Source organism: Solea solea, chromosome 3 (assembly GCF_958295425.1).
Source record: "Solea solea chromosome 3, fSolSol10.1, whole genome shotgun sequence".
In the NCBI taxonomy this organism is placed as follows: domain Eukaryota; kingdom Metazoa; phylum Chordata; class Actinopteri; order Pleuronectiformes; family Soleidae; genus Solea; species Solea solea.
This window is the reverse complement of record NC_081136.1, coordinates 27101323-27128968: the sequence shown is the minus strand read 5'-3', so window position 1 is coordinate 27128968 and position 27646 is coordinate 27101323.

Here is a 27646-nt window from a genome sequence, read left to right as displayed (position 1 = left end):
TTTCTTTGTTTTTTGTTATTTAGGATTTTGGCTATGTTAAGCTGCCTACTGTTCACTGTTGAACGTTTGGGTTTGGGTGGCAGATGTATAGACTGTGAGCCTCATCTGGCAGTGTGCGTTAATACTGCTACCTCCCCTAAATTAATGCTTTAAGCAGAACGACGTAATCCCTTTTTGTTTGTTTTGCTTCTCTTGTTATGAACAATAGACAGCGCTAACATGTCTGTGCTTCGTGACTGGTTGCTACCTGCTTTCTGTGGCTTTCTATACATACAGTACTTACGTTAGAGATGGCATTTTCACATGTTAAATAACATGCATTTCGCCTCTGCCTCACTAACTAGTCACAAAACAGTATCTATATCAGCCCTCACTTTGATAATAACCTTGTTTGATGTTGTGACAAAAGACAATATGTGTGTGTGTGTGTGAGCAAGAGAAAGAGAGAAAAGAGAGAAGCACACTAGGAAAAGCTCAGCAGTGCTATTCATGTGAGTAAATACAACTGGTGACTTCCTGCCTGGGGCTAGAAGGGTGAACAACAGCTTAAATCAAGTGACATACACACATTTTTAGAAGTAACCAAGTAAGTTTAACTTCCTTGCTCACTTCTGGACTACTCTCTTACTCACTAGGGTGCACCTCCATTTCTGACACACCAGGACATTGAACGAATCAGTGCCAATTGGCTTTCCCAACACTGCATCATGCAAATCGCTTGCAACTATTGCAAGTGAAGCGAATGCAGCAAACCACTCGTCTTCGTGGGGTTCTCCTTATCTGCTTCGCCCAGTGATGACTGACAGGATATGTGAATATTTGCTAAGACTTTTAGGTAAAGCAAAGGGTGAATACAGCCAAAGTGTCAGCAAATGCTTGTAGAATGAGTGAGCAAGTAAGTCAGTCAGTCAGTCAGTAAGAGAGAGAGAGAAAGTATGGAAGCCTGAAGTAAGAAAAGCCTGGTTGTAGACTGAATATTAATATGTTGTGACCTTGACACAGGAGGAGCTGCTGGTGCTTGAAGAGAAGCCTCCTCTGATGACATCAGACAAGAAGACAGGGACTCCTACCTGATGTAACACACTGAGGCACGACTGCTCACTAACCCCCTTACCTTCTCTCTGCATGTCCATTCATCTAACCTTTTCTTGTCACTCCTGCTCCTCTTTCTGCAACATCTCTCCTCTGCAGACCTCTCATTTCCTCCTCGTTTCTTCCCACCACCTCTCTCCACTCATTTCCTGTTTCTTTAATCTTTTTCAACCACCCCATCATCCCCTGTACCCTGCACCATCTCCCCAATTTCTTGGGGTGACAGTGGCTCAGTGATAGAGCAAGTCAAGGTCAAGGGCTCGATTCCCTGGGCAAGACACTTAACCTCAAGTTGCTCCTGACAGCTGTGTCGGCCCCGTGTGAAGGGGTATGAAAGATGTATGACTGCAAAAGCGCTGTATGTGCTGTATGATTGTATGAGTAACTGGGTGAATTGCAAACTGTCATGTAAAGCAGCTTTGAGTGGTGATCAAGATTAAAAGAGGGCTAAATAAATATACTATTCCTTTCACTTTTGTGACCTCGTCATCTAAGACTTGGCATTATCCTTTTTTCTGTATTCTCTTTTCTGTGCCACGTCTCGATACCTTTCCTCCTTCATTCCTTTACTACCACCCATGGTTGCCTCTTTCTCCTCCTGACTCTTGATGCTTCTGCCCTCTCTTCCTCCTCCAATCCTTTCCCCACCTCCTACAAATCTGACCATCCCTCCTCTACCTCACTTTCCACCACCTCTCTTCAATCGTTCCCTTTTCATCCCTTCTCCCTCATCTTTATTTGCTTACTTTTCCCTTTATCTAATCAACACTTAATTTCCTTACATCAGTCAGGTTGCTGGCCATACTACTAAACACCTCTCCCTCTCTTTTTCTTTCACTCCCTTCACTCTCCATCTTTCAGCTCACTGCCAGGCTACCACAGCCCAAACTGTTCAGCTGCAACTATTCCAAGCCCAATAATTACAGCTTGTCAGAAAGAATTAATTTTCTCATTTCTCATAAAGACGTGTAAAAAATTACCATGTTATTATAACACCGCCACTCCCTGGAGGCACCAACAGAAACCAAATTTAATTTCAGAAATTCTTCCCTCGCACATTAAATTAAACACATAAATAAGAGTTTAGGAATTGGGTGGAGGTTTACGTGGGGGGAGCATATGTTCGTTAGCTGGCCCCAGCTCTGGGTAATGGCCGTTGTAATGTTTTTAGCGGCATGGCTATTGGTAAGCACCAATACATTTGCATGATCACCATCGCGGCAGGCAAGTGAGCTGCCAATTAGCTCTGGTGCAGCTCTGGACAGTGCTGGGAGAAAGAGAGAGAGGACAGGGGATCTGTCTGGCATAAGAAATGCACGGCAAGATACAGAACAGAGCTAATTATCAAGCATGTATGGGGAATAGCATATTTACTACTGGGAGATGCTCAAAGGGACGGGGGCCTTCCACCAAGGATAGTGTCTGATAATTCTAAATGTCTATGACTTAGAATAGAGTAAGGATTTGGGTTCGCCGGTGCATATCCTCATGCTCATTTTGCCGTGCTCATTTTGTGGTGTCAAGGCTCAGCAGGCAATAGGCTAAGTCAGTGGACACTGATCTAAATCATATGTCAGGAAACTGGTCAGTCATGGTAGGGTCAGGGAAAAAATATTATCACAATATACATTTTTACATCACTTTAAATCAATATATATCACAATATTAATCAAATCAATATTTCTGTAAGGCTTGGCAATATGGCTTATAAATAATATCTGGATTTATACAAGATATATCAAGTTGTTTCTCTGGACTCATGAAATGTTTCCTTTAATTTGACAATACACTAAAAATACTCAAAAACATACAGCTATTACTTTTCATTTCAGATGATATGTGCATATTAGATGCAATGAAATTGCTTATAAATACGGTCAAAGTCTGATTTCAGTTTAATTTCTTAAATTCCCAGAGATTGACAATAACATCTTAAATATCTGCCTTAGGTGATGCCTTTGTAAAGTAATCTAATAAGTAACCTTGTGACCCATGACGAAAGAAGATCAAAAAAGACTTTGATAATAATTGATAATTTCATTTACTGCTTATACAGTAAGCAATAGTACAGTATTGTTATTATTGTTCACTTGTAAGTAACATTAATCAGAGTCAGACAGTGCAGTGAAAAAGTAAAATGTTTCACTCATTTGACATTTGCAAATACACAATCAGAGAGTGAAGTCACAGACTGGTGAAAGTGATGCAGCAGCCCAGTTCCTTCTCACTTTGACGGGGAACTCCCACAACACAGATGAATGAAGTGTCCCCTCTAACTACCTGGCACAGCAAAAACTGGGACTTTCCCTGCCTGCAGCACAGCACACACACACACACACACACACAGTGGACAGACTCATGGCCGATCTGACAGGGCTTCAACAAATACACACAGACAAACGGGCGACGGTCAGTAAAACTGGTGCCAACTAATTCTCCTCAACAGAGCAGCGATGAGGCCACAATCTGTGATCATGACACTGCCTTGACATCCACTATCTGGACTTTACACACACACACACACAGAGCAAGGGGACAGTATCAGCTGAGGCTGTATGTCAGGGTCATTTGTCTTGTATCTGTGTTTGGTATCATCGCCTTCGTCTGACTCTAGGCCTTGCCCTCAGTACAGCACTGTCCACTGCTCTTTGCCTTCACAGCCAAGTCCACCATGTCACAGCTTTTTCTGGTGACGTGTCACAACATTTACAGTCAATTTCATTTCTCTGCAAAGTTTTTAGATGAGCAGTCAAAGTCGGAGAATTAAAAATAATGGAATCGACTGGCTTCAGTTCATACCGTTTAGAGGAAAACTTCATTATTGATATCTCTTGCTGTTGTGTTGAAGTAGATTTATTTTTCATTTCAACATGTTCCCATGTTCTACAAGCCCAGGGAACAAATGAGTTTCACTTTTAGTCAGTGCAACACAGTATAAAGTGAAGTTACAGTGCAGCTGTTATATTTATGATATTGATATTGATCAAATTAAAGTATATTTAGTTGTATCACTATGTGAAAAAAGAAAACTACACACACTCTAGTGTTACATTCCTAATATAAGTACATGAAACATCATGTTTCTAGTCACTGGTGCTCTTTCCTATTATATTGTTTATTATTACTGTTTATATATTATACGTTTTGTCAACAGTGGCCAACTGAAGGGCCAACCAGAGAATTAGCACCACCAGCCAGCTCAATGTGCAAAGCTACTACACACTCAGCTGTAGTGGATGGAATCACACCATAATTCACATTCTTACTCTCTGAATGGAAACCTCTGTTATAGACCCTGATCAGGGATGACTTACCAGTTAAGTGATGGGACAACTTGAAAAGAAAAATGTCCAGAAGTCATCAATTGTCTCTCCACCAAGTCCTCTCACTCCTGGATAGATGGAAGAAAAACAACAACAGCTAATTAACAATGCCATATCAATGTCACCTTACGTGCATTATTATTTTAACTAAATGCTACAATTGTTTTAAGCCCAATAATTCTTCCCTCAGATTTTTCTTTGTGGCAAGGAAATGACTTTGTGTCTCAAACTTCTGAGTCCATTTATGAAAAGAAATGTGTATGTGTGTACTGTAGTCATAAAAGAGGTTGGATGTCAGTTTACACTGATTTTCTATTACGGTAGCACATTTAAAATTAGAATAAATGTACCTGTAAAAGCCACATGCACATGGTTATCTGAGTGTGTGTTGGTTGCCTGGCTTGTGTGTCAAAAACACAGAAGCAAATGCTTGGGTTAGCTGAGACTGAAAGAAGACAGTGAAAAGAGATCATATAGAAAAATTCACAAAAAAAAAAAACTGAGAATAAGGGAATGAATGGAGTCACCCATTCACTACTACTTTCCTCCCTTGCTACTTTCTTCCCCAAATCTCCTTTTCCTCTTTTCTTACCCTCCCACTCATGCACCCTACATTGCTCCTCGCCCCTTCATACCAGAATTTCTCCATCTATCCAAGTCTAACCCAATGAGAACAGTGTTGTATTGTGCCAGCCGAGGCAATACACACTTTCATGGCCATTACTCCCCATGGAAACAGGCGAGCGTGTTCACATACACATGTGATGTTGACGTTGTACCCGCACAGTGGCTGCCTTAGACAATAAGCTATTTCAGGGCCAAATGGCTGACAAAAATCCATTTTTCCACCCCACTAAAAGAGATCAGGAATGAGGGAGGGAGAAAGAGCAGCATAGTGAGAAAAGCTGAAATCAAATAAACAGTGGCATACATCTGTCTTAAGCTGGATTTATCTCTGTATTTTGTCATCATTCTAATTTATTCTCCAACCTGCTTACAATTACCGCCTTTTTAAAACTCATATTGCCAGGCTTGTTGTTCTCAGGGAGATTATGTGGTATTGGGAAATGAATAAGCGGGGGACTTGTATAAGGTGGGAAAGCTCCTAGTGTACTTTTCTAGATTATCCACTTGATACCAATTCATTTTCCTCAGTCTCTTGTCACAGTTTTATAAAGGAGGCAATGTAGGACAGACATGCAAAAATACACTAAAACACACACACATGCACGCACACACACTGAAGAGTGGAGAGGAAGGGAGTGGGCTCATCATCTTTAGTCGTGATTACAACACTTGGCAAGCTCTCCCCTGCCTATTTGCCTGCCTATTGCCTTACAAATGGATTAGTAAACCCTGTTCCATGAGTGTAGCGTCAGAGATTTAGGCTGACTTACAAACACCAATCAAATTTTGGTGCAGACTTTGTGTAGTCTTTTCCAGAGGAATATTAGACGATGTGATTTGGGGACAACAGCATCTACACACTTAGTTTGGAAAACCTTAGGAGTTTGTGCATCTGCATGTCTCTTCTGGAGTCAGACAGCAGATAATCCATGGGAGGCCTGCTTGCTCATTCTTAGTTTACACATTATTAAGAGGAGGACAACTCTGTTGTGAGACAGAGAAGTGTTTATTGAGGACAGCGGACAGCGGGCAAAACTTCATACACAGATGACTCAGAGTTGCTTCACTGTAAAACATGATGAGTGATGTTATTGTGACTTAGTTAACAATGTTGACATCTGTTATAAAATGTTTTGTCCTGTTCTCTCTGTAATAAAACAGCCCTTGACCTTGGACAAAAATTGGAATGTTTGCTGGTAACTGTCACTAAACTTTAAAAGCCACAAACATAGCATGTGACCTGCCTTTGTGTGCTCTAGATGCAAATTAGGCTTAGCTTAAATGTGCATGTTTTTTCGTCTCGGGTTTGCAGAACTTGTTTTTTTTTACAATCTTTCGTACGGGAAGCTTGACAACTGCACAGCATCCCTTTGTGAGACTTAACCAAGTAGGTACACATATTTAACAAGTTCTATTACAGGACAAGCAGATATTTTATCAATAGAGTCTAAGAGAGGTATTGATTCAACCCTTTGGGTATGCTTTCAGGCCTTGTGTGCCACGTCGCCCTGAGAAGAAACAAACCACTATTCTAAAATACAGAAAGCACTCAGACAGCACAAACCTCAACCATGAATGTGGTTTCCCACAGTTTCAATACACTCAAAATCATCATTCCCATCACCAACATTGGTAGAGGAATCATGAATCATCAAAATCTAGTCAATTCTTCCTTTGGCAATGTCCTACATCCATGGACAATTTCAACAACATATGTAATTTTTTCTTGGATATGTATACATTTATATGTATCCATGTACTAAACACAACCAAAATTCACTCTAACTTCCTCACTTGTCCTGTAATTACTTTATTGCACAATAAAAAAAATTAGGGATACTTTTTTAAATTAAAAAAAGAATTAACAGCCTTTTTCATCTGTGCCATGGTCTCCAGTTGGACATCGCAGGTGAGAAACTTTACCCCCAAACCTTACATGTCATTTTACTTCAAAATGCTTTAAGCACTAAACCGCTATTTTTAAAAGAGAAAACTGAGAGGAGCAATTTTAGTGTGGAGGGGCAAGCAATGTTTGGTAGATGGAAAAAGTGTGCGTGTGTGTGTGTGTATACGTATGTTTTTCCCAACCCGGAGGTACAGTTTGTGTGAATAAAGCTCTAAGCTGAGTTTCCATTAAGCCCCTTTCAACACAATACCTTTCTCTCTCAGAAACGCTGTCTGATGGAAATCTGCTTTTGTTGCAGACGTACCGATGTCCCTGCTATCTCCTGATGGAAGGAGAGAAAGAAAAGGTCTGAATGGGCTTCTATAGCCTAATGTTACAGAAGGTTCAAAGACACACAAACACACACTTGCACAATCGCACACTCCATGTTCCTCCACAATGAAATCAATGCTCTAAGTTCCCCTCTATGTGCAAAGCATCTAAAAGTGCCACAGGCTTCTCATGATCAAATACCACATCATGTTCTGTAACTTCTGATTCTGATGCTAAAACAAGGCTGCTTTTGTACTTCAGTACTCTATATGTTCACACACGATAAAATATTCTGTTGCCATTTGATTATGTTTCAGATGTTTATTTGTAGGGTTTTTTTGAGCACTAAATATTAAGATACCATTACTTCTGTCAATACTGCTCATCAATCCCATATGTACTGGTGGTACTTTTTGGTTGTTTTTGTTACCTTTAGGGGGGGAATTTACTTTTTTTATTATTCTGGAGTACTATTATTTTGAAGTATAATATTCTAATAGAATAAAATATTTATTTTCACAACTTGTGTCTTGTCCACATGGCTTGGACCAGCAGATGTAAAGGCAGGTGGAGGATGATTCACTGTAGCTGTTACATTTGAACCTAAATGTTACAAATTTGAAAATGGATAATATGCAGATGGGTGTGTGTTCCTCAGTTACGGTGTTGGCCCAAATCCCCTACAGCTTCTGCCCTGGAGAAAATATCTCACTTTATCTCTCCAACCAAGCTAAGCAGGAAAGATAACACAAGCAAAATCTTGTTGCATATGAGACAACAACTATTATCAGCGTCAATTCTAGTGAAATATAACCAGACTTTTGAACATTTGACTTTCTTCCCTGTGACTCGGTCACCGCAGGACTGTGGTTCTGTGTGTATGTGTCTGGCAGGCAGCGGGAGCTAGCCCCGCCCCTTGCACCGACAGAGAGACACGCAGATGTCTCTGCAGGATTGGGAACAGCTAAAATTATCAGAGACAATTGCTTAATTTATCCAGTAGTAATGCACTTAATGATACTAGGGTATTTCAAAATTTTGCCCATTTAATACCAGGATTTGGTATCCTTACTCATAGACCACAGCGGTACAAGATATTCAAATTAAAAATACTCAACAACTCAAACACACTTGCAAACACCGTTTACACAAAGCTCATTCAATATGCCAGTGCACAGTGCATATATAACATATGCAGCACTCATTTCCTGCAAAAAGGGTTACATTTATATTAACCATACATTTAAAAAGGTCCAGGGGAAAAGTTTTGATTCACGAGTGAGATACGGTAACATATAGAAACGTTTACACATGCCAAAGGTACGTCTCTATAGTTGCCTTTCTCCAATTGTCTCCTAAAGGCAGCCTTTACTATTCAAAAAGCATTTCATTCTCTTTTCAATTCAATCCATGGAACAACATTGGCCAAGAATTTCTATTTATTCCTATATTTATTTAAAATGGATAATGGCTACGAAGCTGTATTCGTAATAAGAAATAAGAAAATGACCTCATTGTATCCCATTGGTGATTTCATTTTATATGATACGCTGTCTAATATAGCATTATATACAATGCACCATTGGGTCCAAAGATGCTGTGTTGAACCACAACTTGTTGGAACAGAAACCTGAGCAATTAGGCATCAGTGACAGGGTACTGTATTGTTTGTTTATGGAGGACACATTTCAGTACCTTGACCTCTTCTGAGAGCCGGCGAACAGCTATTCAAACCAACAGCTCCTTTTGAAATACAACAGCTTTTCTTTCCTGAGTCTAAATCCACCAGGGTAATTAGATTTATATAAACAAGGAATAATGTATTCTTTTTTTGTGCTACATTTGTGACACAAAATGGGTCGGTTTCATTTCTGATGGATGTCATTAAAGACCAGAGACACTGCAGTGAGACCTTGTGCAGACCTTGAACCAAACAAACATATTACAGAAGCAAACTCACTTAACAAGTATCATAAAGCCATTATATCCTGTTTTCTAAGGCTCATAACAAATATTTTCAGCAAGGACTACTGCGCATTTAAAAACTTCACCTGGAACACAGGATCAATATGTCTTACATACATGAGGCATTTATTGTTCAATGGTATTTGCTATGTTTATTCAATATTAAGAGTTTGGTATTAAAGTGTGTGCTCCTCTCTCAATGTTTATCTCTCTTTTTTTATTATTATCTCCTATTCTTCACTGTGTTCACCTGTGCTGTTCAGACTTAGGCAATAATGACACATTATGGTTGCCAACTGTCTTTAACCACCAATAGTAACCAACTGTTCATTCTACAGACTAAATATGGCAAGCTTTCAAAAAGAAAATGTAGAATGTACTGTAAAATTGTGAATTATATGGTATCCAAACTACAATGTCTTACCTTTTTCCTTAAATATCACCATAACAATGTCAACATTTTGTTCCTTAAAATATTTAGGCAGAAAAGTCAACTTTTTTGCGGGCGAAAATAAGGCTAGAGAGAGCAGAGTGTAGATGGGCTTTCATCCAAATGTCAAGCACATTTTAATTGACTTACAAGACATTTTCCAAAATAAATGAATGGTTTTGGTTTGTTAGGATAAACAGCTGGTAGTGCAAATTTTCCAGGTCAAATGCTATAACGTCACTTGTTAGCACCGAGTGGAACGGTTTGGTTTGATACAGTATGGTACCCGTTTTTTGTGTCATGTTCGATGTCATTGTTCGTTGTCGTTGTGCTATGCGACCATCGGACACAACTCGTGCCCCGCTGCCAAGTAAAGGTACTGTTCTCAATCGAAACGCAAGCCAGACCCAGGGCTTTGGCATTCCGAACTGTATCATACAGTACCAAACTAAATCATACCATGAAAGCATTAAAGCACCAGCCAAACCCCAAAAGGTGCAAAACAATAGAATACTTTTATTATTTATTTTACTTCCTGTAATACTTCTTGCAGTACGTTTGTATGAGAGTTGCTTAAGTTGGAGCAGAGTTGACATGAAATGTCTTCACATTTATCAACACAATATGTGAAAGCCAAAAAGCAAGGCAAATAGGTGAGGCATGAGTTGATTCTGTGCATCACATCTGGATGGACATGTAGGTAATTTATTATAAGACTGGAAGAATGGCTGCAGAAAAGCCCTCTCTTTCTCAGCCATTTCTATCTTGCTCTCTTCACCTCTCTTCCTCTTCATCTCTCACTCCCTCTCTGACAGTAGCTGTACCATTAACACCGCCTCCACAATTAGTGTCTTCTCACAAACTACACTTACACTCACACATACACACACACGGTGCCACCCCAGGGCCCTGCACAACCCAAACAGCATAATTAGACTTCCCCTAAACAAAGCACACACTCTGTAATTACTCTGTAATGTTACATAGCACAGGGGACTCAACAAAAGCCATTTTCTGCTGTTCAACCAGTGGCACATACTCATTCACACGTACACACACACACATACACACACACACAATGCTCCCGTCCCATGTGTCTGCAACTGTGTATGTTTCTATTGATTTCATAGGACAAACCATTCCCCACTGGCTGTTGTCTGGCCTGTGAGTATGCTGCAAGTACATGCATGTGTGCATCATATACTGTTTCTATAGGTATGTGCATGGTTGCTGACATAAATGATTGCACTGTATGTGTCCCTGAACACGAAAGCACATGAAAAGACGGAGCAAAAAAATAAAATCTCTTGGTCTAGTGTTGCTCAGACAAGGGAGGCAGCCATGCTAAGCACAGAAAGAGCAGAAGTATAAATGTGCATGCGCGTGTGCACACACAAACACACACTTCTTCTCTCACTGTCTCATTGCTTACTAGTCTCCAGAAAAGGACATGACTAATTTCTCTAGTCAGAGCGACAGCATAAACACAGGGTCGAACACTTGTGCCGATACTGTTCTTGACAGGACTCCCATCAACTGCAGCAATCTACCACCATCAACCCCAAATCTGAACTCAACATAGAAGCCCCACTGACACACACAAACACACACCCACCCTTGTTTTCTCCACTTTGTATGCCCCTCTGCCCCCAAGTCAGTGCAGATACTGCTCAAAGTCCAGCAGCTGTAAATTCAATATCTGTGCTAATCCAAGTATTGTGAAATCACATTAGATCTTTTAGACTATTAGACTATTGTTTTTGCCTTGTTGGGATTTTTTTTTTTCTCAGTATACAGCATTTCAAAAATAAATACATATGTAATTTCCCATGTCAAATTTAGGCCTCCCAGACAAGGGTCTTTCCACACCAGATATACAGGGATCAACTTTATATTTACTGTAACTTTTCTGCCCCACTCAAGATAAATACATTTTTCATGAAACTGGATAAAGAAGTGCTGTACTGTATTACAGTACAATGGCTCCTTCAATGTGTCCCATATTTCAACATTGATGATTTCCTTTATTAACCATAGCCGTGTACACCAGATGCAAAAAAACCAAAACATACACATGTGAGTGTGATACTGCATAACATGACTTTTGATCATTAATAGCAGATATTTATATATAATGGGCGTATGGAGGGGTAGGGCACAAGTACAGGGCTACTGTTACAATTTATTTGTGTGAGTTCACACAATAATGGCTTTTCAAAGAGTTATTAAACTATACACTTAATTAAACTGTCAATTGAAACGGGTCCCAATCAACATTTTTTACTGGAACAGAGGTTATTTCCTTTTTTCCCCCTTTTCTGTCTGCTTCCCTTATTGCTTTCATTTCTTCTCTAAAACCCACAAATAAATCTGAAATATGTATAACGTCATCTGGGACTTAACATTGAAAATAAGGCAGAATTATCAACATTCTCACTGAGATGAGCTTCCTTGACTGAGCTGGTACAGTCTCCAGAATAGTTTCTGTTAAACATTAGACTTAGAAACTTAGAGTCAATCAAGGCAACCAAACAATCTTCTCCATTACAACACAATCACTGGCATTACCAAATATGCACAGCAAAAACAGACTTGGAAGAATACTGGGAGCACAGCTAAAGCATTTTCATTAAGATCCAAGATGGCTTAACAGCTACACACAAACTTCTCATAGGTTCCCTTGCTCTCACTGGTTTAAAGTCTGTTCTAAGACTGTCTGTAACATTCCTTCATAATACAAACTAGGGCCACAAAGTCCTCTAAGGGGAACCCCTGCTATTGCTAAAGGGTCAGCATGAAGATGTGGAGTGGCTCCACTAAGTTGATTAAAAATAATTGATTTTTAAATGGCTATGGACAGAAGTGGAAAAAATATGGCGAAACAACATAAAAGAAAAGAAAAATACAGTATATCTTTTCAAAGAAAAGGTCACTCACAGTGTAAAAATTTGGAAACTGAACCCAGAACACTGGTGTTGAAAGAAAAATCTATATGACCGCCCATCACCACGGCGTCCAAGCTTTTACTTTCTTCTGCACAACTTCAATGTCGCACCACTCCCCATTTTATCACCAAGTAAAGAACACACTCCAAGTAAAGAAATGTGCAAATAAAAGAGTAATTGTGACAACAACCCTTATGCACACTGATAAAACTATGTTTATTTTTTCTCACACAGACTTCCATTTACACAGTATTTTTCTATATATGTTTCATGTGAGTGACCACCCAACTTCATTTGTGGTTGTATGTTACAGATGGTAGCTGCTTCTACATGTTTCGATTGTCAACTTCTTCAGTCTTTGCCCGGAAAACAGCAAATATCACTATTGAGCTGTTTTATTACATTTTTGATCTGTTCTATTTTCACAGTAATATGTGAAAAGGATTCTCGACCTTAAAAAACAACAACTTTGTATTGGAAAACGCATTGGTTATATATACGGTTGCTGTATGCTACTTTTGCATGACTCTAGAACCCAGGTCACTAAAGGACCACAGTCGGGATCACATCCCACGAAGCATCCTATCCAGTCCTGTACCAATTACCATGAATTTATTGATAATTGCCACATTTGTATCCAGGAAATGCAGATTACATGTGCTGTAAATTACCATGTAACGGCACTCGGCTAATCAGATTAGAGAATTGGGGCCACACACTGAATGCATGACCAGAATGTCTCCATCACCGAGCGTCTTACTTTTCATTACAGTACAACAACACTGTCATTGTGAGACATGCTTTTCAGGTGTATGTAAAGTGAATGATGTATGCCACTTTTTCTAATGTAGGAATTGAAGTACTTGTCTTTTTACCATGACACATGTGTTTCAAATTATCTTTCAGCTGTTTCTCTATCCGCTGCATATGCTACAGACACAACACAGTTTAAATGGGTGCCCCTGAGCAAGGCACACAATCCCACATTGCTGTGTTCACTACTGGTGTGTAAAAAGGATGCTGGGTTAAATGCAGAGGTCAAATTTGCCATCACTAACCAGTGTGTGTGCAAAAAGAAGTAATTCTAGTGAAGAGCTCTGACATTTAGTTGATTGCAGTAACAGTAAAAGTTTATTTACTTATTGTTCGTTTTTATAGGGACAGATCTATTAACAAGAATTGACAGAAACAGAGATAGATGGTGATAATATAATTACCATTGTGTAAAACATAACAGACTCACATTGGACATAAGGGAGGAAAAACAGACTGATAATCAGAAAACAATAATGTAGATATGTAGACATATGATCTTTTGATCAAAAGTTAATTCAGTTAATTTAATCAATTTTCACTTAATTAGTCCCAAAATAGTTTTATATGTGCATCTACATTACTACGTTATTAGACATTATAATGTTGGACCTTTACTTGAGGCAATTCTTTCTACCTAGACTCTCTCTAAAGTATATCGTTTATTGTAGAGCTTCTTTATTTCTAGGTGTTATTTGTGGTTTGTATTTTTAACTGTATTCTCTGTACTGCTGGTTAACTGAATTTGTTTTTGTGTGCTACAGAAAAAAACTACTCACCATCCCAGTGATGCAGGGACACACCTAGACTAATGCCAGTTAACAGATGACAACCACAAAATTAATTCTAGAGTTGTATAAAAGCTGTACATTTCTGTATACATTTTCGGTTGTTTCATAGGGATAGACTATTTTTATATCTGAAATATGTTTTAAAAATAGCTCCAGGGTGTAACATCTGTCGCACCCTGAGGATTTCCGATGAATTACTTAATTACTAAAATATGACGTATCCTAGCTGATCTCGCACCACCCATGTCTCTGTCAGCCTGACGTAAAATAAATTGGAAGTGATTTAACAAGTAAATATCTTCTGGCGTGGTGAAATGAACTCACATATTTCAAAGCTGTAGTTAAAACATTAAGAATTAATCCTGTTTTTCTTCACAGAGCACATCTTCATAATAGCTGATTCATTTGATATAACATTTATTTTTAACTATGGAAAATGTTATTTAACCTCCATACTGTGACCCAAGGCTTTGGGGGCTAGATTGCGAGTCATCTAGAGAATTATGCTCAATGCTTTTTGGATTGTAAATCATAATGCATCAATACTAAAACATACTAAAAGTGAACATACAACTGTATCACTGAGCTTCACAGCTGAATAATACACGACATTAGAAGCTCCAAGAACCAGGCATTATAAACAAAAGTGACAGACAAACATACACATTTATATAAAAACATAAAGGCATTACGGCCTGTTGAGAAAGGTTGCGTTTGTTTCAGTATGTATATGTTTGCACAAACACTTCAGCCAATGCAGCTGTGACTCTCCTTTGCTCCTTTCCCCTTCCTCTCCATCTCTCTTCTTTCCATTTTATTTGCTCCTATTTACTCATCTCAGCTATTTTTCTCAGAAACAAGGAGCACTCCACTTTTCATAGCACCCCATCCCAGCCACCAATGCCATCTGAGCAAAGAACCACAAACACACAAAAGGACAAAAAAGGTGAAATTATTGATTTGATGTCTGCATCAATTAGAGGTAAGAGAGGACAAGAGTAGGAGAAAGAGAGAGAGGGAGAAAGGAGGAAGGAGAGAATAAAAGTCAGTTGTTGGCATCACATAAATAACGGTTACGGAATAGTAGACAAATGTACAGTATATTGCTGTGGAAATATTTAGAACACTTAAATACCAATACCAATAAAAATATGGTAATACAATCATAAAAATGACCATATGTAAGCCCACGTTTGTGTGGCAGAGCTCGACCCTACAAGTGCTATGCACACACTTCCATGCCACTGCACAATTTGAACAGTAACAATTAAGAACATTGCACACAGTTCTCAGTTTATCCATCCATCCATTTTCTACCACTTTATCCTCCACAGGAGGGTCGCGGGGTGTGCTGTGCCATTCTCAGCTGACATAGGGTTATACGCCTATCGGTACACCCTGGACGTTCTTAGTTCATTTACTTATTAATTTCCATGATATTTTCCATCACTAAACAATAAAACTACCCATTGGGCACTGCATTTCAGATTTCAATTAAACATTTAAACTTGTATTCTTTCAAAAGAGAGTGAGGGTCTTTATTAGAGAATATACTGAATGCTTTAATGTAAACAAATCTAATTTTACTCTGACTCAATGTCAGGAGGTTGGACACAGTCTGTACACGCTGAGTATTTGATGCATGCATAATATAAGGTCTGCCTGAAGAAATTGTGTGTGACACATATTGAGGAAAGGAGACACTGTATTGATCTGTGGAGGAAGAAAAAGAGTATGGATGAATAACTAACAGCAGTTCCACCACCAGCATTTTTACTACCTCAAAGACTGTCCTCTCAGTGTAGTTTTTCCCCTTTGATTGTGGTGGTATACAGCAACAAATATTTTGACTAATACGTTTGTTTATATAGGGGTACTGTTATGCTTCAATTTTGTCTTTGTTAAATCACTGTCCACTTTACTAGGCACATGTAATTAACTGCTCATTAATCAGTCATCTAATCCCAGCAACTCAAAGCATGTAGGCATATAGTCAAGATGACGTGCTGAAGTTTGAACTGAGCATCAGAATGAGGAAGAAAGGTTGCTTAGGTGATATTGGATGACCTCCTGACTATGAAGGTTGTCAGTACTACACACACTGGTCTCAGTATTTTACTGCTTAAATAAACTAAACTATATCCAGTATGCAGCAGTTCACTAGGCAAAATTGCTTTTTTTTAAGCCAGAGATCAGAGAAAAATTGCAATGACTGACTACTATCACTTCATTAGGTGTAATGTATACCTAATGAATATACCTGTAGGACATTCAGGATATCCCACTGAATGCTTAAAATGCTGGACAGGACAGTGTCCATGACTGCAAGTCAAAAAAAAACAAAGCAGGAAATACAGATCAGAAATTCTGCTTGACAACTGAAACAAATTAACTGATTATCAAAACGTCAATTAATCTTATACTGAAAAACTGATCAATTAATCAAGTTACCCTAGTATCTCTGCTTGCAAATAGCTGTAATTGAATGCATTAAAGTCTGGATATTTCTGTCACTGAGGATTGTTTCCAGCCCAGTGCTATGGAGATAAATGAGATTTTGTTTGTGGTGCACACTGCATAGAAAAAAATAATTTACAAGATTAGACAGAGACAATGTCCCAATTACATTTGCTTAATTCTCTGGTGAACTTGCAATTAACAGTTTTCAAAGAGACTATTATGATTAAAACTGGCAAATCCAGGCCAAAAAAAGTATCTGCATATCCACACATCTCAGGAGCAAAAAATGTGATTCAAGATTTTTCCTGGGGACAGGGTGCTGCATCATAGTCAGGTATACACATTCTATGACGATTGCGTGAGAGGCGGGGTCAGGGTTCAGCTGAATTTAAACCAAATACAACCAGCAGACTGAAGAGACAAGTGCGCTTTTGCATGCGTTTGAATTTGTGCACATGTGTGGGAGATAGGAGGGCAGGGTGACGATACTACTATTTTACAGAGGATGTCTCATTACACACACACACACACACACACACAGTCAGAAAAACAAGCACGCTGCATGTCATTGCACATTACTGTTGCCTTCTGTGGGTGCTGCGTCCAGACAATGACAGGCAGGCAGAAGCCATGGCATAATGAGAAAGAGCATACACATACACACACACACACACACACACACACACACACACACTTCCACACACAAACGCAAACGCAGAGGGCAGTCGGCTTCACTCCGTCCCCTAGCCTCTCAATTACCCAGCAGGCTTTTAGTGCCACTCTGCTCCACAACAGCAAATTACCCAGGGCCCTGTCTCACTTAGACCCATGACTGTGTATGAGTGTATGAGTGTGTGCATGTGTGCGTGTTTGACAGAGGTAGGGGGTCGGAAGACTGTGTGTGTATTAAAGCAAGTGGCTCTGAAACAGTGGCTGAATCCCAGCAGAGGCCCGAGAAAAGCTAATAAAAGTGTTTGAATGCAACTGCCATTAAGCTAATACCTCTCTACAAGTATGACTGACGCACAAACACACATGCACACAAAAAAAAGGAGAGTAGAGATGACGGGGCAGCTGCAGTGCCCTCTCTTAGATCAAATGTGGCTCTCTGGCTGCCTCAGAGTGCTGGCTTTTATTGAATGACATATTAAAGAGTTAGCTGAAGAATACTGTTACAAATGGATAAAAAGGCTGTTTAATTACCTTAAAGTTCCTGTAAAGTGATGACAATATCTCTTTGACTTTGTCACCCCACAGGAAAATACGTTTTTTTAACCACCAAATCAGAACTTCTCTCTGTTTTTACATCTATGTAAGACACTTGTAGGACAAAGGCAGTAGTGTAAAAGCAGGTGCAGTGAATCACAAGTAAATGGGAAACTGCAGTTAAAGGACCTGAGAGTTTTTATATTAACACCCATAGTTGCAAAGTCCGCTTATTATATGCTTTTTCTTCAAAGTCACTTACAGTAAAAGTATTTGTTCAGTACTTCCTCCCTGACTGGAACACAGACTCCGTCTGGCACAGTCACTGGACTGAAATACAGCGGCAGGATTTGTGATGCCGCATGCCAGTCACAATGTTAAATATTGAGATTTTAGACATTTCCCTGGTAATGCACATTTTTAGGATTGTTAAGTTGTTTTAACTGATCTACAGTTGGCCATTGTTAGGTTTGATTCTTGTGTCGGGCATCTCTTCCTGTGACCAATCAGTGGCTGGCACGCATAGTATCACCTCAGCTCGCTTGGAACCTCGCCAGAGCAGGTACTAAAAAAAGTAACTGGTACCAGGTACTGTGCTAGTAGAAATGCAACTTAACTGTGCCGAGGTGAGGCAAGCCAGAAGAAAGACACCATTAGTCTTATGTGTGGCCAAAATGTGTGGATCTTTGATCGTCTGCACTAACCCACCAACTCTGTGTGTTTGCTCATTTTGGTACGTCTGTGTACATGTGTCCATAAAGAGCTGGGTGTGTGCAATAAGAGATCTGTTAATTAAGCAGCAGCTCTGCTCTGGTGGTGTGGCGTGTGTGTGCGAGTAAGAGAGAGAGAGAGAGAGAAAGAGAGGCTAATAGAGAAACATGCAGGGAGAGCGAGAGGATCAAAGCAGGGGTCTGTGACCAGGGGGCCCCCTCTTTACTTAGATGAAATGTGGCTGCTGCAAACTTTAAAGACTTCCTGCCATTAGCATGGACCTTGTCCCCTCATATGCCTGGACCTCCTCCTGCATCCTCCCCCAAAAACAATGACATAGACAAGGAGAGATCACTCTGAGGTAGGGAGACAAAGTACGAGGACCAGAACAGCGCAGTTATTCTAACACACACAAGTTTGCGCAGGTATTCTTCTTAGGACACTGCGGATTTGTGTTCATTTGGACAGCCTAACCAAAGCATTATACCCAACCTTAACTTAATCACAATTCGAGTTAGCCCTAAATTTAGGCTCATAAGATCCTCTGGAGCTGCAACGGTTTGTGCCTGTGGTTCTGCCTCATTAGGACCAGGTTTTGGTCTCCATTGTGATCTGAGACCATTCTTTTCCTCATTAAACCTTAATTCAATGATACATTTCTTGAGACAATAGCAAGTCATGTTTACAAAATCAATGCACATCACATCAGTCAGTCTGATATGAATCTTACTTGAATAGGACAGTGGTGCATAACATGTACAACAGAATGTTTTTTAAGATAACTGCAACATTTAGCCGTCCCTGCTAATAATAAAATAAATACAAACCAAGTAGAAAATAGAGTGTTGTTACCTCTGACTACTCAGCTCAGTTCACAGCAAGTGCTGTAAGAAAAGAAAAAAAAATCCTGGGCCAAAATGAATAAAGCCTCTCAAAACAGGACACAGCACAAATATGAGCTTTCAAATTAACATGCTTCAAATGAAACAGGACAAAAAAAGTATTTTCAAACCCCTAGATTGCAGATAACACTGATTAATAGAACTTATAATACACTTTGGGGTAAATTGGCAACTGTTATTTTAAGCTGTTTCTGCTAATCAAACTGGTAGAAATATGATTTTTGGGGGAAAAAAAGGATTTTTAGAAAATTATGCCACTCCTAGTGTTTTTGTCAAGTGTTTCATTTTTTTTGGAAAAATGACATACTTGGTTGGTAGCTGTGTCCACAAAGCTCAACTGATTAGCCAGTGATCTCATCAGAAACAAAAGAAATATCTGCCATTTTCAGTGACAACACACATTTAGGTGTTGTTTAGCTGTCATAATAACTAGTGTTAACAATCCAACTTCGGCTGATTGAAACTGAATAATAGGAGAGGTGATTAATATACCTGCCATTTGCAGTTGTTCGTGAATAAGACAAATTTAGCCTTTGCCTCCTATAATGCCCCCTGTGGTTATTTATCTTAAATGTCGGTATAGCCAATCTAATGGCACAAGAGATCATGATCAAAGTTTTGTTAATAAGTTACTCTCTGGTGAGCCTATATGAACATAAAAGAATGAAATTATGATAAATGGTATGTATTGTACGTTGTAAAATGATCATATAGTATCCTGTTTCTTTAAGAATAGCTCATAAAAATGTGTTCAAGTTATCCAAGCCTATGGTGATCAACAGCTAAACTTTAGCAGAGTGATCACACTACCTACCGCAATCCTAAATACTTGTTTGTCAACACACAATGTTGTTTTTTGCCATGAAAGTGATGACATTTATACATGTAACAATGTTTTCCTATGAAAATTTCACTCAAACTGCTTCAGATGTAGACAGCCTGGTGTGCATGTAGGCAGACATGGCATAAATAATGCACTCTCATAATTCAACAATACATGAGTCTGCATTTACATTCTTGCATGATCTGAGCATTCAGCCATACTTGAGTGTGTGCATGTGTGTTCTAATTCTTTGACCCTGAAAACAAGCACCTCCACCTGGGCTGCATTAAAGAGAGGAAGTGTCTTTACTGTCCTTTCGTAGGGGCACACACACACACACACACACACACACCTGACAGAGCCTGGGGCACAATCTGACCATCTCTTTGGGCGGCGGCAAGTTGAGGAAGCTCACCAAAGCCTAACGAGGGAGGATCAAAGAGCACATTACCATGCCTCCACTCTTCCTCTTTTTCTGTCTTCAATCCCTTCTCTGCAGTTCACCAGCAATAAGAGGCCCGCTGGCCGCCTGTCCTTGTTAGGTGGTGACAATAGGACGTGCTTAAACCCAAAAGAAATGAATTATTTACCTAGTTCCCTCTTCTACTTTTGAATGAAGAAAAAAGAAACCTTTGCTTGTATTACCAATACATTCTTGGACCTTGTATTACATGCATCCCTTGTTCTTGGCCTTAGATGTTAAACACTCTGAATAATTCTGTTCCCCACTGTCAGCAAAGATATCCATCCTGGGCTCGCCTGTGCAGCGCGCACACATTGTGTTGACAAAACTATACAAATATACAGCTAATAAAAGACATCATTGCAAAATTTTGTCTCAGAGTGAACATAAGAAGGGTAAGTGAGGGCATCGAGATTAAGCTATGGCAATACAGTTACGGTGGGGGACACACACACATCTGCTAATTAATCTGATTATAAAGACAATTAAATCCATGATAAGACTTTATATGCCGTGACCCCTGGAAGTGTGATGAGACCGTCAAATGCTAACACTGCCCTCACCAGTGAGCTGACATTGTCTGGCACGACAATGTCTGCACATTGTGAGAGAGAGTGAGGGAGAGAGAGGTTGTGCTTTAAGTTACTCTGCACAGTACAATATGCCCTTGGTGAAGTGGACTTCATAGTTATTTCACTTTTTCCTCACGTCATCTCTCTCTCTCTCTCTCTCTCTCTCTCTCTCCCCTCTCCTTTCCCTAATTACACTTTTCCTCATAATAATTCTTCATCACGCCCCATCCTTCTCCTCCTCCTCTTCCTCTCTTTTCTCATCTGTCGACCCCTCATTTTTTTCCCCTGCCTCTGCTTATCTTTCTTTTTCCACTGTCCTCCATCACGGCCCCGTCTCTGTTCTTAGGAGCCATAATCACCGTCTTTGAAACAAGGGGAGTAATCGTCACCTTGATAATGATGATGGTTGTGTTGGTTAGGAGCCAAAAGTGGTGGAGGCGGGGTGTCACCTGTCTGTGTTAGTTCACCTCGCTTGCTATTCTATCTAGTGCAGGAGCTAAAACTAGAAAAGTAGAAAAGTGGAGATTGTTCTTTCTTTCTCATTCTTTTCCATTTTTTCTCTTTTCTTTTGTGCTTCTTTCTTCATTTCCCCTTAAGATCAGTACTAAGAAACCAAGGTCCGACAGACCGACACAATGTGCTGCAGGCTACACTGGGGCCTGTGTGGGCCCCAGACAATCCATCTCTATATGCCTCTACTGGTAGGGGACATGAAAGCGCCTTCATTAGCTGCGCCAAAAAGACTCATATATTTCTCACAGGGCATAAAAGGCCATTGTAAAAACGCGCTCTGTTCCCTTTCAAACATAAAACGTGTCAGACGGCACAAAAGGATTCCAGTCGTCACAGAGAGTGGGGATCATTACCAAACAAGTCGGCAAAGAGAAGAGAAAGAGGCCGTACAAAGTGAGAAGAGAAATGAGAGGAAATCATGATTAGAGGAAAAGAGTGGGAGCAAGAGTTTTGATGAGTATACCTAAATGAGGAGGCAACATGCAAAAAGAAGGGACGAACACATGGCAAACTATTTCCAGGTATTCCTTTATGTCTCAGGCAGCTCGGTGTCTCTATCTCTCTTTCTGACTTCCTGTGTACACAAACCTTGAATTAGGGGAGCATCTGCTCTAAAAGCCCCTCTTCCTTGGTCCTTGGACAATTCTGCACTCCTCGTCTATTATCAACTGCACAGACCTTGCACTCCGTTGTTCCAGCCTCCCAGCTCTCAAACATTGTCTCTACAATGGAACTGGCTTTCTGGAATTCTATGGCACTGCAGCCCCACCTCAAAAATAATACTCCCAGCACCAAACTGCAGGTAAATTGACTATGTATGGCGACTGGCAAAGGAACTCAATTACTGGTAGGGCACCATGGTCAAAGCTTTTTCAGTCTCACGTTGTATAAACTGACATTGTTCAGGAAGCAAATCACTGAGGTTATCCCGCATTAAATAAGAGTGGAATTCAGATATAACAAGTTCCGTGGAACAAAAGAGGGGAAAAATGATGGTTTGGATACAAGTGGTGAGACCCCTGACAAAAGAGGCTGATTGAAAATGACCTTTGCTACATGCTGCACAGCATACAATGTTGTATCTCTTACACAAGGTCTCTTTGTGCCATGAAAATGACCTCTTGATCAGCACCAATTATTTGTTGAAAATTCTTTTCATCCTGTAACGCAAAAATGTTGAGTCCACAGCCATAAGCAGACTCGACACAGTAACAAAACAAAAGAGTGAAACATGGAGAATGAAGAAATTAAAGGTGAATAAAGGGGATGGAAGGAAAACGTATTACATGCAGAGAATTGATAGATTTGTGTTTGATTATTTCAAGGCCGAGTTCTCCTGCCAAAACTGTAGATTCTGTGTTATTTGGTCCCGACTTTTTCCTGAGGGCTGGGTGGTTAGGGTTAGGGTCAAAATCTTTCGGGAATCTACAAGAGGGAGAATTGAACATCTGCTTGAACATTTCACATCAATTCTCATAATAATCCTGTGTCCATTCACTTCAGTTTGTTGCTACTAGGAAGATACTTGTTTGGATTGAACTATTTAGAAATTAGTACAATGATGAGACAACAAAAACAACATCTTAACAAGGGGGAGGTGAAAAAGTTCCCATATTGGCACCAGAGTCGATCAACATGTCTATGCAGCTTAAGAAGTCTCATTACATTGTTAAGCCACAGCACACTGATTAGTTTTTAAAGTACACACTACCAATCCATGTTGCGTTCTCTCTCTCTCTCTCTCTCTCTCTCTCTCTCTCTCCCGCTCTGTGTGTGTGTGTGTGTGTGTGTGTGTGTGTGTGTGTGTGTGTGTGTGTGTGTGTGTGTGTGTGTGTGTGTGTGTGTGTGTAGCGAGAGAGAGACAGAGTGGGGGTGTGGTGGGTTTAGGGATGCCAAATATCTTAGCAGACATGTTCTAGATGGAAAGCTACGAGTGACCTGTACAGTGAAAGACTTGAGCTCAAGTCCAACAGGAAAGATTACATGGTACTTACAGAAGATCCAGAGAGTGGTGTGTGTGTGTATTTTCTAATCTCGCAATTTGTAACAACGCAAAATCCATGTGGGAATCAATACGTTTCTGTTTTCAACCTTGTGTTAAAATATAAAAGTATATAGTGCGTCTTTTATTTTTAAATCCCAATCGTGATATGTGTCCAGGATAGGACAGCCACTTTAATGTATCGTCACAAATACTAAATGAAAATTATGAATGTATGTGTGAAGCCTGACTTTTAACCCATATAGCCAAGACATGAACATTGTTGGTTTCATGCATTTGTGTGCATGACAAGCCAAATCAGAGTTTCTACTTACTATCTGCGTCCTATTGTTGTACTTTAGCGAGATGTCCCAGTGTGCTCATCACATGTCTTCTCTTTTAATTTAGTAAATGTAATAAATTTTGTAAGTAAAAGAAAGCGTGCCCTTCTGTGTAACACATTGATATTAGCAATGCCTAACTAAAATAAAACATGATGACTTCACATCAACTATGAAGTTTTAACAAGGAAAAAAGGTAGTGGACAAGACATTAAACTCATCTAGTATTCTCTTACTCTAAAAAATTAGAGCTGTAACTAATGAGTATTCTCATAATTGATTATATCTGTTGATTATTTTCTAAATTAATCATTTCAATCCACAAAATGTCAGTAAATGTTGATTGGCATTTCCCAAACCATAAAATTATGTTCTCAAAAGTCTTTCATTTAAGTGATAACTTCTTTGTTAAATGGAGCAAAAGAGCCAGACAAAAATCATAGAACATGTTTAAATTATTAAAAAAACATTAAGATGATTGACCAATTGTCAAAATAGATACATTAGCCAACTATATAGACAATAATTGCAGCCCAAAACTATTTCTAAACTATTATTGTATTATAGAGTGTGTCTAGCTGTTATTATTTATTTCTTTATCTTGGTGTGTGTGTGTGTGTGTGTAGTGTACACAGCACAGTTATGAGAACATGTGACTTGACCAAGAAAAATTGCATTCCTAGTATCTATTATGCCTTTTGGCTTTTGTGATTGTGCATTCAAGATGTATAAAGAGACACATGACAGGACACAAATTGTCAAGACCTAATACCATGTAATTCAAATTTTAATCTGGCAGTAGGCAACATTTGTTTGGGCATATTGCACAGATTAATCTGATACTGCACCAACAAGTATTCCACAAAGTTCTGTTCAATCTTAAACTCACCGTTTGCTCTTAAGCTGCTTAAACATCCAGTTTGACCAATGTGACTGTGAGTACACTTTGTGTAAAGTAAGTCCAAGTGTTCATCTGAATACCATGTTCAAAGTACAGGGAGGCACGGCTGATGGAGATAACTTATCACTGCCAACTGGCAGGGGAACACTTCTGTCACTTGGCTACAGCGTATGACGGCAGGTATATGCAGATTCTATCAGCAAGTCAGGAGAGTCGTGAGCGGAGCAGCTTATCAGGAGCTTGCAGTAGCCGGCTCACCAACAGTGGCATCCAAAAACACTTGTTGAAAAGGAGCACAAGAGCTGCTGAAACGGACACGATAAGAGATGACAGCAGACGCACCAGTCGCACCGAGGAGTCGGCTGTTAGAAGAAATATTGATCGCAAACAATCAACAATATGTGTGGCTGTTCTTTTCCTTGATTTGTCTTAACAGTGGTGAAAACCAGACTGGTCATTATGAATGTGAAGATTAGTGAGGGAAAATGTGCTCAACTAACACTCACATGTGCTCCGAGGGAGGTTCACCACCATAATAACCAAGCTCCCGGTTGCTAACCAACAACATGCAGCGAAAACAAAAGTCGCTCTTTGCTGGCACTGCTGCCACTTGCTCACTGCTGTTTGTTTTGTTTTTTTTAAAGCTCTCTGTCCCTTCCCTGTCTTTTTCTCTCCATCTCTCTGGCCCCATCTGTCTCTCTTCTATTTCATCTTTTCATCTTCTGCATCTTTATCACTTTTCCTTTTTTGCTTTGTTTTTTTTCTCTTGTGCTCTCTTTTTCTCCCCTCCTACACTTGTTCCCACCCCTCCTCTCCGTGTTTTCTCGCTCCTCGCTGCACCCGAGGCCATGTGGTCCAGGCGAGGTAGCAGGGTGACAGAAGCTGGACCCTTTGGTGTCACAAGTTCCTTATCTCGTTTACAAGGTGACGCCGTGCATGTGCACCAAGTGTGTATGATGTGTATGCGGGTGTGTGAGTGAGGTGCTGTTCTCAAGGGCAAAGCGAGGTGTGAGAGGATGATGCACTTGATATACTGTGAGGAGAGGAGGAAGAAGTGAGGGAAAGAAGAGGAGGGAGAGACTTCCAGAGGGGTGGGAGGGAGCTGGAGGACAGGACTGAGCTGCTTGCACTGAGTACGCCTCCTACTGGACCTCATTTTAGTCATCAGAGAGGCCATGTGGTTCACACAGGAAAAACAACTCAAAAAGTCAACTGTGAGCCTTTTCTTCTTAAAACAAAAACAAGAGGAATACATACTGGGTCAAATTAATTTAGTTTTCAGCAAAAACCTTTTCATTTCATCAAGACCTACAGGGTTTACAAGAGAAAAGAAAAGTATCAAGTGAACGGCAGTTGGATGTTTTTCCTCAAATGTATTTGTAAGTAAATGTATGATATGATGACATACGACAAATGATGCATGTTAAAAAAAACAATGGTCGTGCATTGTAATGCAGGACGAGCTGCACTAAAGTCTAAGCCCAAGAGGAGAGCTTTAAACATATTCTTCTTGTCTTGAATCAATGGTGATGAAATACTTTTCACAGTGATGTGAAAACATTAGTGTAGGTTTTCAACATATTAAGTGCATGTCAAATCTGCCATGCCAGTAGCCGATATAAAGCGCAGTACAGATTTTCTTGGGTGAAGGGAGGAAGAGGTCATCAACTGCTTCTGCCTTTGTGCAGCCTGTAGCTGACAGACAGAGCAGAATTGCTTGACTTTTGGATCAGAGCCTTTTGTGTGTGGCACAGACGCCGAGCAGACATTGCACAGCCGTTGCGTGGACGTGGAGGCCTCGGGTCGCCGCTACACTGTTATTAAAAACAGTGTGATAGCATGTGGGCTGTTCCTTCTCCTTTCCATGCTTGTTCTCTCTCTTTTCTCTCCTTGAAAATGATCTATCACTCCTCTTTTGCCCTGTTTTCAATAATAAAACTGCTTTCGTTTTTCGTTTATGAGTGAGGCTGCTTCCTCACAGCAGACATGCGGACTGTATTTTATCAACACAGTCTCAGAGGCCCTCTTTCTCACAGACATACATTTCTTCATCGTTTATCTCATATATCTCCTCTATCTTCTTTTGCTTGTCATTTTACTTCTAAACTCTGTTCTACACTGTCAGTGTTCAAAGATCAGGGGGGAAAACAGCCTTGTTGAGTCTTCTCCAGTTGACTTAAACACCCACCACCTACCCACCCTCAATTGACAGAGAAGTGTTTTTCAAAGACACTCTCTCGGAGGTCCTTGAAGAAGATGGTAACAATTTTCAGGGTTTTCAAGAAAACCATGGGCAAAAACACACATCCCATCATTCAGTGCAACTAAAAAAAATGGCAAGCATTTGAAAACCAAAGGTTTTTTCTGCATCCGTCTATCTATTTGCTCTTTGAAGTGAACGGTGTTAAAAGACCCTCAGTATTTTGGACCCCTGGAAATGTCAGTGTATTTTAATACAGGTTTCAGTCTTTATCTGGTGTTGATGGTGTACTTATCTACACACACAGTCACATGCATAAATGTACATGGACACATACTGTATATCGTTTTCGCCTGCATCCTCCAGTCT